General features: G+C 39.9%; 1 pseudogene; it reads right to left on the bottom strand.

The window, feature by feature from the left end:
- The window catches only part of LOC119878531, a 35,228-nt pseudogene that overhangs the window by 20,044 nt on the left and 1,462 nt on the right, over positions 1-13,722 (bottom strand).

Raw genomic sequence — 13,722 nt, 5'->3', positions numbered from 1 at the left:
CATCAGGGAATTTTGGCTCTATCTTTAGATACATCCACAATCTGACTACTTCTCACCACTCCCACAATTGCTACCCAAGTCGAAACTACCAACATCTCTTGCTTGGACAAATGACCTATTAACTGGCTTCCCTCTTTAAAGCCTTGCCTCCTTATTATCTGTTCTCTTTACAGTAGTCAGAGAAATCTTTTTAATCCTAAATCAGGCCATGTCCCTTTGCTCAAAACTCTCTGTGACTGTCTTAACTCAGAGTAATAGCCAAAGTTCTCACCAGGGGCCCTTGGGCCCTTCACAGTCTCACTCACTGTCATCTCTTTAACCTCATATCCTGCTATTCTTTCCCTCATTTATTCTGTTCCATCCACACTGCCCTCCTTGCTGTTTCTTGAATTTGTTCAGCACACTCCTGTCTCAGAGCTTCTGCAATGACTGTTCCCTTAGTCTGGAACACTCTTCCTCATGATCTTTGCAAGTCTTACACCCTATCTTCCTTCAGGTCTTTGTTCAAATGTCATTTCCTCAGAGAGACATTCTTGGTTACTCTAAAATAACACCTTCCTACTTACTCTGTATCTCCCTTGCTCTGCTTTCTTTACTTTGTAACACTTCTCATCCACAAACTGACATATACTTCATTTTTTCCTTGTCTGTCTTTTCCAATGGACTGTAAGCTCCTTTAGGACAGGGATTTTGTCTGTCTCATTTGCTACTGTATCTTCAGTGCATAGAATACGGCCTGACACACAGCAGACATTCAACAATTATTTGCAGAATTGGCATTCTGGATAGACAGCAGGAAAACACAGAATGTATTTCAAGGAACAGCAAGTATTTAGCTAGGGCAGAGGTGCAGGTAAAGAAGGTATGGAGGGAAGTTTGGAGCAGTGGGTAAGCCTAGAGAATAAAGGATTTTGAATACCAGGCTCAAGGAGCTCATATGGTAGTGAAGACTTTTGCTATGGAGAATAGGGAGTCAGTGATAAATCTTGTAAAGGATAGGGATGGAGCAGAACTGTCCTTTAAGGAGTTATAGATAGTTTGGTGTCCTAGAGAATATTAGTGCAACTCTGTAAGAGGCAGAAATGAGTGTCCCTTTACATATGGAGAAACTGAGGTACAGATATGGGGGTAGGGTGGAGGTGGGGGTGAAATTATTTGACCAAAGCAGTGTCTGCCAGAAACACTTGAGGAAGATATGCAGCTTGCAGAAGAGACCACTCAGGCGGGAAGTGTTTCTAAGCAGCTAAAACAGACTATTGCTTGACTGGTGTGGGGGTGGGCGGGGCTGGCACTGCCCCAAGGTCTCCTGGGAGGTGTGGGGGTATAGGGTGGAGCTGGTCTGGCAGCAGCACACTGAGGCCTCTGTGTATGTGCTGCCTCCAGCAAGCATACTTTCCACAGAAACTGCCCAAGAACATTTACTTTAGCCTACTTTACTTAATTTTTAAAAAGTCTTTTGGGGCTTTTTTCCCTTTTGAAGCAAAAATCCAAATTCTGCCCCACTACTTGGCCTTTGCATCATTTGATCAGCAACCTCTCTGGTTAGTCCTCATACTACAAATCCATAACAGCATTTTTGCTTTTGGTCTTCTCTCCTTTCCCCGGTTTCTCACCTGCAGTGACTCTGGTCCCTTCAAATCTTACCTATATGGAAATCATGCTTCTAGGAAACCCTCTTTAATCACCTCAGCACCTCTCCCCTGAAATCCCTGGCCAGGGGCACAAATCACACCTCCTTCAACCTTTCCTCTCCCTAGGGAAGTGCCATCTGCCCATCAAAGCCAGGAGGTTCTGGATGACAAAGCCTGGGGCTGTTGTTGAGGCTCACAGGTTGTTTACAGTACAAGGAGCCCCTCTGGTGAGGGAGGTCTAAGCAAAGGCTGAAACTCTGCCTGTGCTGGCCTTACTCAACTGCTAAATCTGAGTTTTCGCCCAAATGCGAAAACTTTTTTCTAGTTCACACTAAGGTGTTATATGAGCTAATGAGGCCTCCACTAAGCTTCCCTTGACTTGCTCCTTCTCTCATTTTTATCACCGCAAAGAAGGCACTGTCATCTACCGGGTCAGACAAGCTGAAGTCAGGTTGGCACCTCTGTATTACTTTTTGCATACATCAGGTTGTTTCTCCCTCTTTGTGGTCTCTAATCCCACCACCACTGCACTGCTCCAGCCCTTAACATCCTCAGGGTCCTTGCTGAGCTCTCTGTTTCCCAGCTGGCCCCTCCAGTCCACCTCCATTTCATTATTGTCACTCCTTAATTAAAACCTTGTCATGTCTCCTCATTATGGGCCAGTTATTTCTTTAAAAAGAAAGAAGAAAAAAAAGATTTATTTATTTATTTGAGAGGGAGAGAGAGAAGATGAGCTGGAGGGGCAGAGGAAGAGGGAGAGAGATAATCTCAAGCAGACTGGTGAGGGGGTGGGGAGGGCTGGCACTTGATCTCAGGAGCCTGAGATCATGAACAGAAATCAAGAGGCTGATGTTTAACCCACTGTGCTACCTAGGCACCTTGGGCCAGAGTTATTTCTAAAGTGAGGTGCACATGCTTCAGGGGTGCCGGAGATAAATCATAAAGGAATGGGAAAGAATACTAACACTCATAGGGTTTTTTCCCTCATTCTTTGTATTTTTGCATATACTTCATAATAAATATAGTTGCTCAGTAGTACATTTATATAATTTATAAGTTAATAAATATACATATTTGGAGGTTATCCGATGAAGTCTTTCCTGAGGGTGTGCAAATAGATAAGATGGTTTGGACACCACCAAGTAAGAGCCAGGTACTTGGTCTGGCATTGGCAGTCCACTCCACTACCTAGTCTTTAATTACATTTCCAATCTCATTTCCAACCATTCTCTACTCCTGCTTGTGCCCTACACTCCAGTGACATTGAAATACCCCAGCCCTGCCCTCCCCCTTGCTCATCTAGTGAATATTTCGTATTTCAAGCCTCAATTTATGTGTCATCTCTGTAAGGCTTTCTCTGACTGATTGGGGGTAGAGAACTAACCACTGTCTCCTGGTAGGCCTCACCATTCCCATCATCCTACATTCACACTTCTTTTTTCTCCCAGCATATTATTAAAACTATCTGCTTCCTTTTTCCTGTCCCCCATTAGACTGTGAACTCTTTGGGAGCTGGGACTGTATGTAATTTATCTTCCTCTTTCCATAGTACCCAACACAGTGCAAGTCACATAGTCAGCATCAGGAAATAATTGCTAAAAAAATAATCAAGCTAATATTATCAAGGACTTATGTCCCTGGCACTGATTTTAGCAGACATTTTCACATATATAAACTCATTTAATCCATGCAAGTGGGTCCTAATTTTATCCCCATTTTATAGATGTGTAAAATGAGACCCTCAGAAGTGAAGTGACTTGTCCTGAGTCCCAAAGCTGGCAAAGCCAGGATTCAAACTCAAGAAGTCTGATCTCAGAGTGCATGCTCTTTGTCACTATACTCTGCTAAAAAATGGACAAAAGAATGAACAAATGTATGCACAAATAAATAAAACAATAAGTTTGGAAGCAAACTTACATAGTGAAATTGGAAATAAAAGCAAAGTGAGGCAGATCCAGGTCAAAGATGGCTTTATGGGCCTCAGCATGTGATTGAACGGGACATAGATGACAAGGTGTGACCACAGTGGGAAACCACAGTAGAACGTATGGAATAGCTTGTCATCAACAGCTGAGAGAGAAGATAGGAAGGTGGGTTAAGTAGTCTCTATCTTTGGCCTACATATGCTAGTACTTGGGGACCCAGAACTCCTCCTGAACAGGCCTTGAGATACAGATGGAGAAACTAAGGACCAGAGAGGGAAAACAATTTCTGTCATCCATTTTGTAAATCTGCTTAATTCTCTGTGACCTTTATCAAGCCTCAGAACCATATTTACAGAAGATCACAAAATAAGGGACCTCTGGACAAGTATTTCAACAACTTTAACATGCACATGAATCTCCTGGAGATCTTGTTAAAATGCAGATTCTGATTCAGAAAGCCTGGGATGGGGCCTGTGATTCTGCCTTCTCTGAAAAGCTCCCAGGTGATGCTGATGCTGCTAGTCCATGGATTTTACTTTGAGTAACAAGGCTTTAGAGTATAACAGAGTGGCTGTCATTCATTGAACCCTATGCAAGGCACTGTGATACATTTTTTTTCCTCTTTAGGAGCTCGGGTGTAAAAAATTGCATCTGATAAGTGCCATTGTGTGCTAAAAGCACGATAAGCATCTGGTACCCACAATCTTATTGAATTATCAAATTGACCCTATGAGCTAGATACTATTCTTATCCACATTTTACCAATGTGTTAACTGGGCCCAGAGACTGAGGTCACATAAAAGTAAGATATTGATCTTCTTCCTCACCTTTCCTGAAGCCATGACCCCTCCATTTACCCACATATAACATACATCTAGTTCATTCTCAGTGTCAGGCAGTGGGAAATGAAGGCATTTGAGATCAGAGGGACCTAGGTTCAAATTTTGGTTCTGCCGTTTCCTAACTATGTCTCAACCTCTGAGCCTCTGTTTCCTCCTCTATGTGATGGAGATAATAATAGAGCTTAGCTCACAGGGACACTGTGAGGACTAAATGAAATAATAACTCTAAAATCTCTGGTGCAGCACCTGACATGTGCTCAGCAAATAGTAACTCTCTTCTCTGGGTCTAGCTTCTGAGTTGTAGGACTGAGAAAACAGACCCAATAACTTTCCCTTATTCCCCTCCAAAGAGCTAATTTTCTAAAAAATCCCAGATCTTTTTCCCCTCATCCCAAAACTGACTTTTGTACTTGATGAGGTGGGGCCCGGGGGTCCCTGATATATATCATTTCAAGGAAGATAGTCAGCAAAAAGCTGACACAGATGAGGCATCTCCACCCAGACATGATCTCACCTCTGGCCTAAGTCTGTTGTTCATGTCTATAGGGTCTGAGCCCATCCCCAAACTCTTGCTCTTTTACACCTCCAGGTATCCCTTCTCTTGAGAGAGGAACTGCCCTGAAGAGTGGGGTTGAGGCCCATACAATCCAGGATTGTCTTAGAGCTGGGGTTGGCATTTTGCCTGGAGAGGGACCAGTTCCATGCCTCCCTTTTCCCCCTCATCTAGCTGTAGATGAATAAAAGCTGAACATACTAGAGTGCTGAGTCTGTCTGTTTGCTATGTTGACTCAAGGTGGAGTTTTTATTTCCTATAAACATCCAGAGAAGCCCAGAAACTTAGGCCAGAGAAAGGTTCATTTAGCCTTGATCATCATAAAAAGGTAGCAGATATGAGAGAGGGGTTGGTGGGGTAAGGCCCCAATCCTAGTCCCTTTTGTCATTGACTTTAACTTTGAGACAAGAGAGACTTAACTTAGGGCTCCATAACTAATCAGAGGTCCCACAGACATAAACCATACAATCTCCAGAATAGTCAGAGGCCAAGGCAGGCTAGGGCAAAAATGAGAATAGAACATAGTGGTTCAATATAGAACTACTGGATTCAGATCATCTGGGTTTGAATCTCAGTTCTGCCACTTACTGGCAATGTAACATTGAGCTAATAATATTAATAATTAATATTTAATAATATTAATCACTCTATAGCTTCAGTTTCTTCCTGTAAAACAAGGATAATAACATCACCTACTTCATAAAATTGTAGTAAAGTTGTAATAAAGATTAGGTGACATTGTAATTTTGGAATCCTTGGAACAAGGTTAGCATTCAGTAAATATTAGCTGCTAGGACTAGAGTGAGATGAGGCTGGACTGAGATGAAAAGTATGGGAAACTCCTGATCCCTCTGGAGACCTAGGTGGAGGAAGGTCGGGGAGAGGCTGAGTTGATGGGCATTAGTCAGTATGTGGGAACCTGGAGACGTTCTGGACTGTGTCTGCAGGTACAGTGGAGGACGGGAGTGAGGAATAGAGCTGAGAAAAAGGTTACTTGAAGGTCTGCATATGGGATATCAGCAACAGTCAGAACCCCTATCTCCCTGCCCTTTCCACACACATAGGTAGCATGCAGCTCCAGTACTTACCTTCAGGCAAAACCTCTAATAACATTTTTACAAGCTATGTAGAGAACACTTAGATTTGTCCTATGGCATTTGGTATGACAGAACAAAACCTTCTCATTCTGATATTTGGACCACTCATAGCCTGTCAGTTGCCACCTCTCCCAAGTCCACACAAAGTTTCCTTTCATAATTTCCTCATGGGGGAGAGCTCTATTTAGAGCTTGTACAACAACAGAGAAACCAGCTACCAGTCCTATCTCTTAACTAGGAATGGAAAACCAAGGATCCTCAGGTAAATTAAAAGAAACTGCAGCATGAAAGAAAAAGACTAAAATAAATAAAACTACTGATCCCAGAGCAATTTGGGAATTTTGGAAACAAAAGAGAATTTCAGAAAAGAATAATATTTTCCGCAAAATTTGAGAAGATATAGCATGAATAAAACAAGAGCTAGATGCCACAAAATAGGAACAATCTGAGAAAAGAAAGACTCCTTAGAAATGAAAAATAAGTTGTTGAAATAAGAAAAAATCAACAGAAGGACTGCAAAAGAAAGTTGAGGAAATTACCCAGAATATAGGGGGGGGGGGGACAACAACGAAGAAACACAAGGTATGAGAAATATTTTAAGAGATAGAGATCAGCAATTTCAACATCTGAATAATAGAAGTTCTAGATAGAATAGAAAAAATGAAAGGAAAATTGTTAAAAACATATTAGAAGTTAATTTTCCAAAGCTGAAGAAGGATTTCCAGAACAGATGCCCAGAACAATGAACCCAGGAAATGGTTAATCCAACCCAAGGGATTACTATAGCCTCCTCATTGGTCCTCCTGCTTCTCTCTTTGCAATCTTCCCTTTCACCACCCCACACCACCGCACCGGTATATATTCCATTCCGAATAACGTGAGGGAGCCTTATAAAACCAAATTCAGATCCTCTTCCACTTCTACTCAAACTTCTCCTGTGGATCCCACTGTGGCTTACAGGTCCCTGTAAGATTAAGCCCTGTTACCTATCTGGCCTCATCCTATTACTTCCTTCTCTGCCTTTTCCCACCTCTCTAGCAACACTGACCTTTATGCTCTCTAAAAATGTCAGGAGAAAAAAAAAGGTAGGTACAGTTCTGCTTCAGGGCCTTTACACTGACTGTTCTTTCATTTGAAATGTTCTTTCCCCAGGTATCCACTTGGTTAGCTCTCTCATGTCATTGAAGTCTTTGCTCACATTTTACCTTTTCAGGGGGTCTTTCTCTGACCAACTTATTTTAAAGTACAATAATCTCCCACAATCACTGGCATTCCCAATTTCTTTTACCCTGATTTATTTTTTTCTATAGCATTTACCACATTTTAACTTGTTGTATATTTTACTTTATATCTGATTATTTTCTCTTGCCCACTAGAGTATCTGCTCCCTGGAGCAAGGATGTCTGTCTTCTTCACTGCTGTACCCTCAGCTTCTAGAACAGTGCATGGCACATAGGAGACATTCAATAAATATTTGTTGAATGAATGGATATGATAAAGGCAAATGACTCAAGAAAAAGAGAAAAGCTATTAGAAACTCTATGTGTGTGTAACTATTTGAGAAAATCATAGTCCAATTATAAAGCAAAATAAAATATAATTATAAGCAGCTGATAGAATATAAGAGAGACTCTCTTTGACTTTGGTAGTAGAAACATTCTTCTTTGAGAGGCCCAGAGATTGTGTCTTTGGATATGTAGAGAGGGAAGTGTATTCATGGCTCACTACCCAGCTGGATTTTGAAAAATATTTACATAGTCATGATAATGTAAATGCTATTTATTGGTCTTCAGGTTTTAGAGCCAACTTGGGAACAAAAAATGAAAGACCTGCTTGTGGCAGCAGAACAGAATGTAAATGTTAATAATCTGAACAATGTAAAGGAAAGATTAAACTGACAATGTGGGTCATTGAATGGGCAGCAGGAGGGTATTGGCCCTAATAGCCTTGTCCTAAAAAGTGGGCAGATGACATTATCTGGTCAAAAATGAATGGAATAAGGAATGAAGGTTTGAATATGTTTTTTTTCAAGTTATAAAATTAACCAAGAACCAAAAAAAAGGAATATCAGTATTTAAAAATATAGAGAAGTAGAGGGAAAAGTGAGGCAGTATATATACATGAACAAAATCCTCATTGCCATACTGGGTAGACAATAAGATATTGCCTAAATTTTATAAACCAAGAAACATCTATATATGTGTTATCTAGAGTTGTAAAGGGATATACCAGCAGAACAACAACAAAAATCCTTTTAAGGTTTCCTGGAGGGAGTGAGATGGAGAAGGGGAGGATTGAGGCAAGAGACTATTGGTTTTGATCATATGCTCTTCTATACTGTTTGATTTGTTGCCTTGCATGCATTGCTTTAATAAAAATAAAACTCTAAAAACTTTATGTTGATCTCATGACAACAAAATAATTACATACCCTATGATACTTTATGATAGTATCAAAATGGGTATGTGAATATCCAGCTAGATTCATCTCCATAGAAGATAATCATATTGTAACACACCACCACATATATGTTTATGAAGAGGATTGGAAAGGATATTCTCCGACTTAAAACATTGGAAGCAGTACAGCATAGTAGTGAAGTTTCTGGTATTTGGCATTGTGCTGACCTGGGTTCAAGGCCTCTCTCTGTCATTTACTAGTTGTTAGTTGCTTTGCCATGGGCAAGTTACCTTACTCCTATACTCCTAATATTTTCCTCTGTAAAAATGAGGCTGATGCTCATACAATACAAATGAAAGCCCCTCAAGAAAAGGACTGCCTCTATAGAGGTGCTTAAAATATTGTTGGTGCTCCATGACTGTTGAATGGCCTGAATCTGCCTCACAGATATGTGATGAGAAAGGACTCACTGTGCAAAGAGCAGGGGGAAAGAGTGTTAGTCCAAAAGTGGGTAGCTAGTTTCCTCATTTCCTCATCTATGGAAAATTTGCCTTTGGTTTAAAAAATGCAGTCATTTTGATCGTGGAAAGATAGCTTTCTGGGCTTGGAGTATTACAAAATAAATTAAATTGCCCTGCATGTAAAAGAAAGAAAAAATGAGATTCCACCAGTAGCTCACAAGAGAGGACATAGGAATCTGAAAATTGGAAATAGAGGAGTTGCCCTTCCCAGATGTTGAAGGACAGAAAGGGCCGAATAGCAATGAGGAATGGGGCCCAGGATAAGGGATGGTTAGTAGGCCTTTCCAGTAATGGGAATGGATGGAAAAGTGTGAAGAACAGGAAGGTCTAATGTCCAATTTTTAAGTGAATTGCTATGTTGTGTGAACTCAGATGACTAAAAAAGTGATAGGCATCCTTGGGGAGAAAACTTTGCTACCCACTTCTAGCCTTATCTCTGAATTTTCCAAAATTTTGTACTTATTTCATATAATTTGGGGAAAGGGAAATATGTTAAGAGAGGGTTTGTGGTTAAGGATATTCTGGGCTTCCAATTTAAGCTTCAATGGTTTGAAATCTTAGATGTTCCAGGTTTAGGCAGTTTCATTCCCTAACATTCTACATGAGCAATGTTTAGCTTGCCTTTCCTTATCTCCTGAACAGAGCTACCTGGTGATAACTCAGCTTTTCATCTTTGTCCTTAGTTGACATGTAGAACCTATATGATCTCAGGTATTTGCCTGCCAGTGTATGGATGCTGGAAACTTGTCTGGGACCCAGTGATCTAGGTTCTTCAGATTTTATGGGTAGGTGCTAAAGATCAAAAGAGTTCACAAGGAGAAGGTAGAAAAAAAATCTCTCTGGTCAAAGGGTGAAGATTGTGAATGAATGAATTTGTCTTTTCTCTTCTGATAAGGTTTCTTCCTGTCCTCTGATCCACAGGTTATAAGGGTAGCTCTGGTATTATGTTAGGAAGATAGTGGTATTGAGAGGGAACTCGGGAAGTTTGGCTTTAAAAATCTTTGGGAATGCCTCTTTGAAGGACTTGGACTGAGATTTTGCTTGAGTCCCTTAAATCCAGTATCCCCTAAGGTTCTGAATCTGTATTCCATTAAGGTTACTCAGCATCCCAAAGGCTGTAACTGGGCTTAAAATGTTTTGGAATTTTAAAAGGTGGAAACTGTAACAGAGGAGAGATGTAACAGAAGCTATTCCATGGGGAAGAAATTGTACAAAGCCTCCTAAGCAAGAGAAAGCAGAACTTATCTGGTAATGGTAAATGTTGTGTTTGGTTGGAATATAGGCAGTGTTCAGAAAAACAGCAAGAAAAAGGCTAAAAACTAGTTAGAGCTAGATTTTGGGAGAACCTTCAAATCAGGCTCAGGTGTTTCTTGAAAGAGTAGTCTAGGGGCACCTGGGTGGCTCAGTGGTTGAGCATATGTATTTGGCTCAGGTCATGATCCCGGGGTCCTGGGATTGAGTCAGGTATAGGGCTCCCCATGGGGAGCCTGCTTGGCCCTCTGCCTTTGTCTCTGCCTCTCTCTGTGTCTCTCATGAATAAATAAATAAAAATCTGAAAGAAAGAAAGAAAGAAAGAAAGAAAGAAAGAAAGAAAGAAAGAAAGAAGAAGAAAGAAAGAAAGAAAGAAAGAAAGAAAGAAAGAAAGAAAGAAAGAAAGAAAGAAAGAAAGAAAGAAAGAAAGAAAGAAAGAAAGAAAGAAAGAAAGAAAGAAAGAAAGAAAGAAAGAAAGAAAGAAAGACGCCTGGGTGGCTTAGTCTGCCTTCTGCTCAGGTCCTGATCTCAGGGTCCTGGGATAGAGCCCTGCATCAGGCTCCCTGCTCAGCGGGGAGTCTGCTTCTCTCTTTTTCTCTGCCTGTTGTGCTCCCTCTCTCTCTCTCTGTCAAGCAAATAAATAAAATCTTTAAAAAAAAAGAGAGAGTAGTCTATACTCATTGTCATGTATACCTCACCTACCATTCACATCTCAACTCACTACAATCATGAAACTACTGCATGACATAGACTTCCAAGTAACAATGGTTTAAATAAGACATACATGTATCTATCTCACCCAAAAGAAATCTAGAGGGTAGGCAGTCCAAAGCTGGTATGGTGGTACCGTGAGATTGTTAAGAGATTCAGGTTCTTTTTAGTTTACTGCTCCACTATCCTTAGGATTTCACCCTTGTCTTCATGGCCTTTATTCCAGGAGGCTGTGTCCAGCTAAAATTCAAGATGTTTTATTACTAAGGAAGAAGATAAGAATGGATATTGGGGTAAGCAATTACCAATCTATGCCACAAATGTGTGTAGTGAAATTAACCCCTCCAAGAGACCAGACCACCACCTGATTGTTATAATCTCTAGACATTTTTTCACGACTTTTCTTGACCTCTTGATAGCATTCAACACTATTGACCCCTTCTTCCTTTTGAAACATTCTTTCCCCCTGGTTTTATGACACTACTTTCTCCTGCTTTTCTTCCTATTTCTTTGGTCACTACATATCCATCCATGAGACATGGGGTCCTTGTCCTCCACCTATGCCATGGTCACTGTTTGTCTCCAGGGCTCTATCCTAGGCTTCATCTCTTCTAAGGCTGCACATTCTTCTCAGGTGCTATTTTCCTTTCCATAGATTAAAGAACCATTTATATATTGATGACTTCTAGATCTGTTATCTCAGTCCAGACATTTTTCGTGAGCTTCAGATGTGTATATTCAACTACCTATGGAATATTTCTTCTTGGATGTCCCACAGGTATCTCAATATCACTGTCCAGTTCCCCTCTATTAGTGTTCCCTATCTCAGTGAAATAAGTTACCACTGACACATTTGATCTCTCAAATCAGATCCCCAATAGTTCCCTTTGATACTTCCCTCTTCCTTACCTCTTTCCTCGCACCCAATTATTCATAAAGTCTTGCCCCTTTTTACTTCTTTAATATATTCTGAAGTCAATCATTTCTCACTACCTCCATTGCTACCACTCTAGGCCAAACACAATCATTGCTTACTTAGATAACTAAGTTATCTCTTTCCAGGTAGACATCTAATCTATACTTCTTATTGATTAGGCAGCTAGGGTGTTCTATCTAAAACTCAAATCTGTATTGTATCAAAGCCTAAACCCCTTCAAAAACCTCTCAGTGCTCTCAAGATCAAGACCAAAGTCCTTACCTTGGCCTTCAAGGCTAGCTATGATTTGGAAGCAATGGGAATTTGGGTACTAGAACTGGAAGGCAAGGAGGAGCGGTGTCTAGTGTGAAATAAAGCCTTTGTGGATGGGGGAGAGAATCTAGGAGACAAGAAATTAGGAAACTGATAAAAACTTGGAGGAAGCAACAATTGAGAGAAAGAGAGGAATCAGGAGAACAGAGGCCCATCTTGTGTGGGAAGTGTGTGTGTGTGTGTGTGTGTGTGTGTGTGTGTAAAAGAGAGAGAGAGAGAATTATCCATAGAATGTAGGGATTGATATTTTATTATAGTAAAGGAAAAGGTGACCTCATAAAGCACTAGACTTATGACCATTTGAATTACTTTTGAGTGTAAGAAAGGTATTGAATATTATTTCTGTAACTGACCACTACGCTGAATTTTATTATGGTTTCTAATAACTTTTTAGTTGATGCTTTGGGGTTCTCCAGGTCTGCATTCATATACTCAGTAACTAATGATAATTCTGTCTACTTTCCATTATTTATACATCTTATTTTGTTCTCTTGAATAGACCCAATTACTTATGTAAATTTATTATGTGATAAAAGTGTCATGTCAAATCAATGGGAAAAAAGATGGATTAATTTGCAAATGGTGTAAGGATAAGAGACAGTGATTTTGGAAAATAATTAAGCTGAGTCCTTTTACAAAACAGATTTTGGAATAATCAAATACTTAAATGTAAATATCAAAGCCATAAAAGTGCTTGGGAAAAAACAGGGATTGTTATAGGAGTGTGGAAAGCATCTTTAAGCATGAAGCAGAATCCAGTCGTGATAAAGGAACACCTGATACATTTCATCATATAACAATTAAATCCTTTTGTATAGCAAAGGTTATCATGAATAACATGAAAAATATTTGTTATATTTGTAACACAAGCATATGAGAGACATTGTTGGTGGGAACATTATTCCCATGTACCTTTTGAGAGTAAGTTGACAAATTTCTTATCAAATGGAAGACTTTTTGTAGCATTTTAGTCAGCAAAAAGTACTGCAAATAAAAAAAGCTCAATACAGATATACAGATGCAGAATATTCCTTGTAGCATTGCTTGTAATAGGAGAGAGAGAGAGAGAGAGAGAGAGAGAGAGAGAAACAATCTGAATGTCCATAGCCATGTATCCTGGACTGGTTAAATAAATTATGGGCCATCTATACAAGATAATAATATGAAGTTGTTAAGAAAAATGTGCACTATAGAAAGCTGTTTAGAATATATAACTGGAAAAAAAACAGGTCATGGAACAGTAGGTGTAGGATACCATTTGTGGGGAGAAACCCCAAATAATTAGTAATGAATAGGAAAAAAATCTGGAGGACTGTATATAAAAATGTTAATAGTGGTTATTTCTGGGAAATGAGATAAGGGTGGCCTTTCATTGGTATGTTACACATTTCTGCATTATTTGAATTTTCACATGATTATCTTTGTAATAAGAAAAAATAAAGATACGAAAATAAATACATTCAGTGAATGAATCGCTTTGAGGCGGTGGTTTTAGTTCGAAGGTCTGCAGACTGAGCCTGGTACAGTGGCATAAACATGGGC

Source organism: Canis lupus, unplaced genomic scaffold, assembly GCF_011100685.1.
Source record: "Canis lupus familiaris isolate Mischka breed German Shepherd unplaced genomic scaffold, alternate assembly UU_Cfam_GSD_1.0 chrUn_S1696H1890, whole genome shotgun sequence".
NCBI classification, from domain to species: domain Eukaryota; kingdom Metazoa; phylum Chordata; class Mammalia; order Carnivora; family Canidae; genus Canis; species Canis lupus.
Note: the sequence above shows the minus strand (reverse complement) of the source record. Positions and strands in the feature narration are given on the sequence as shown.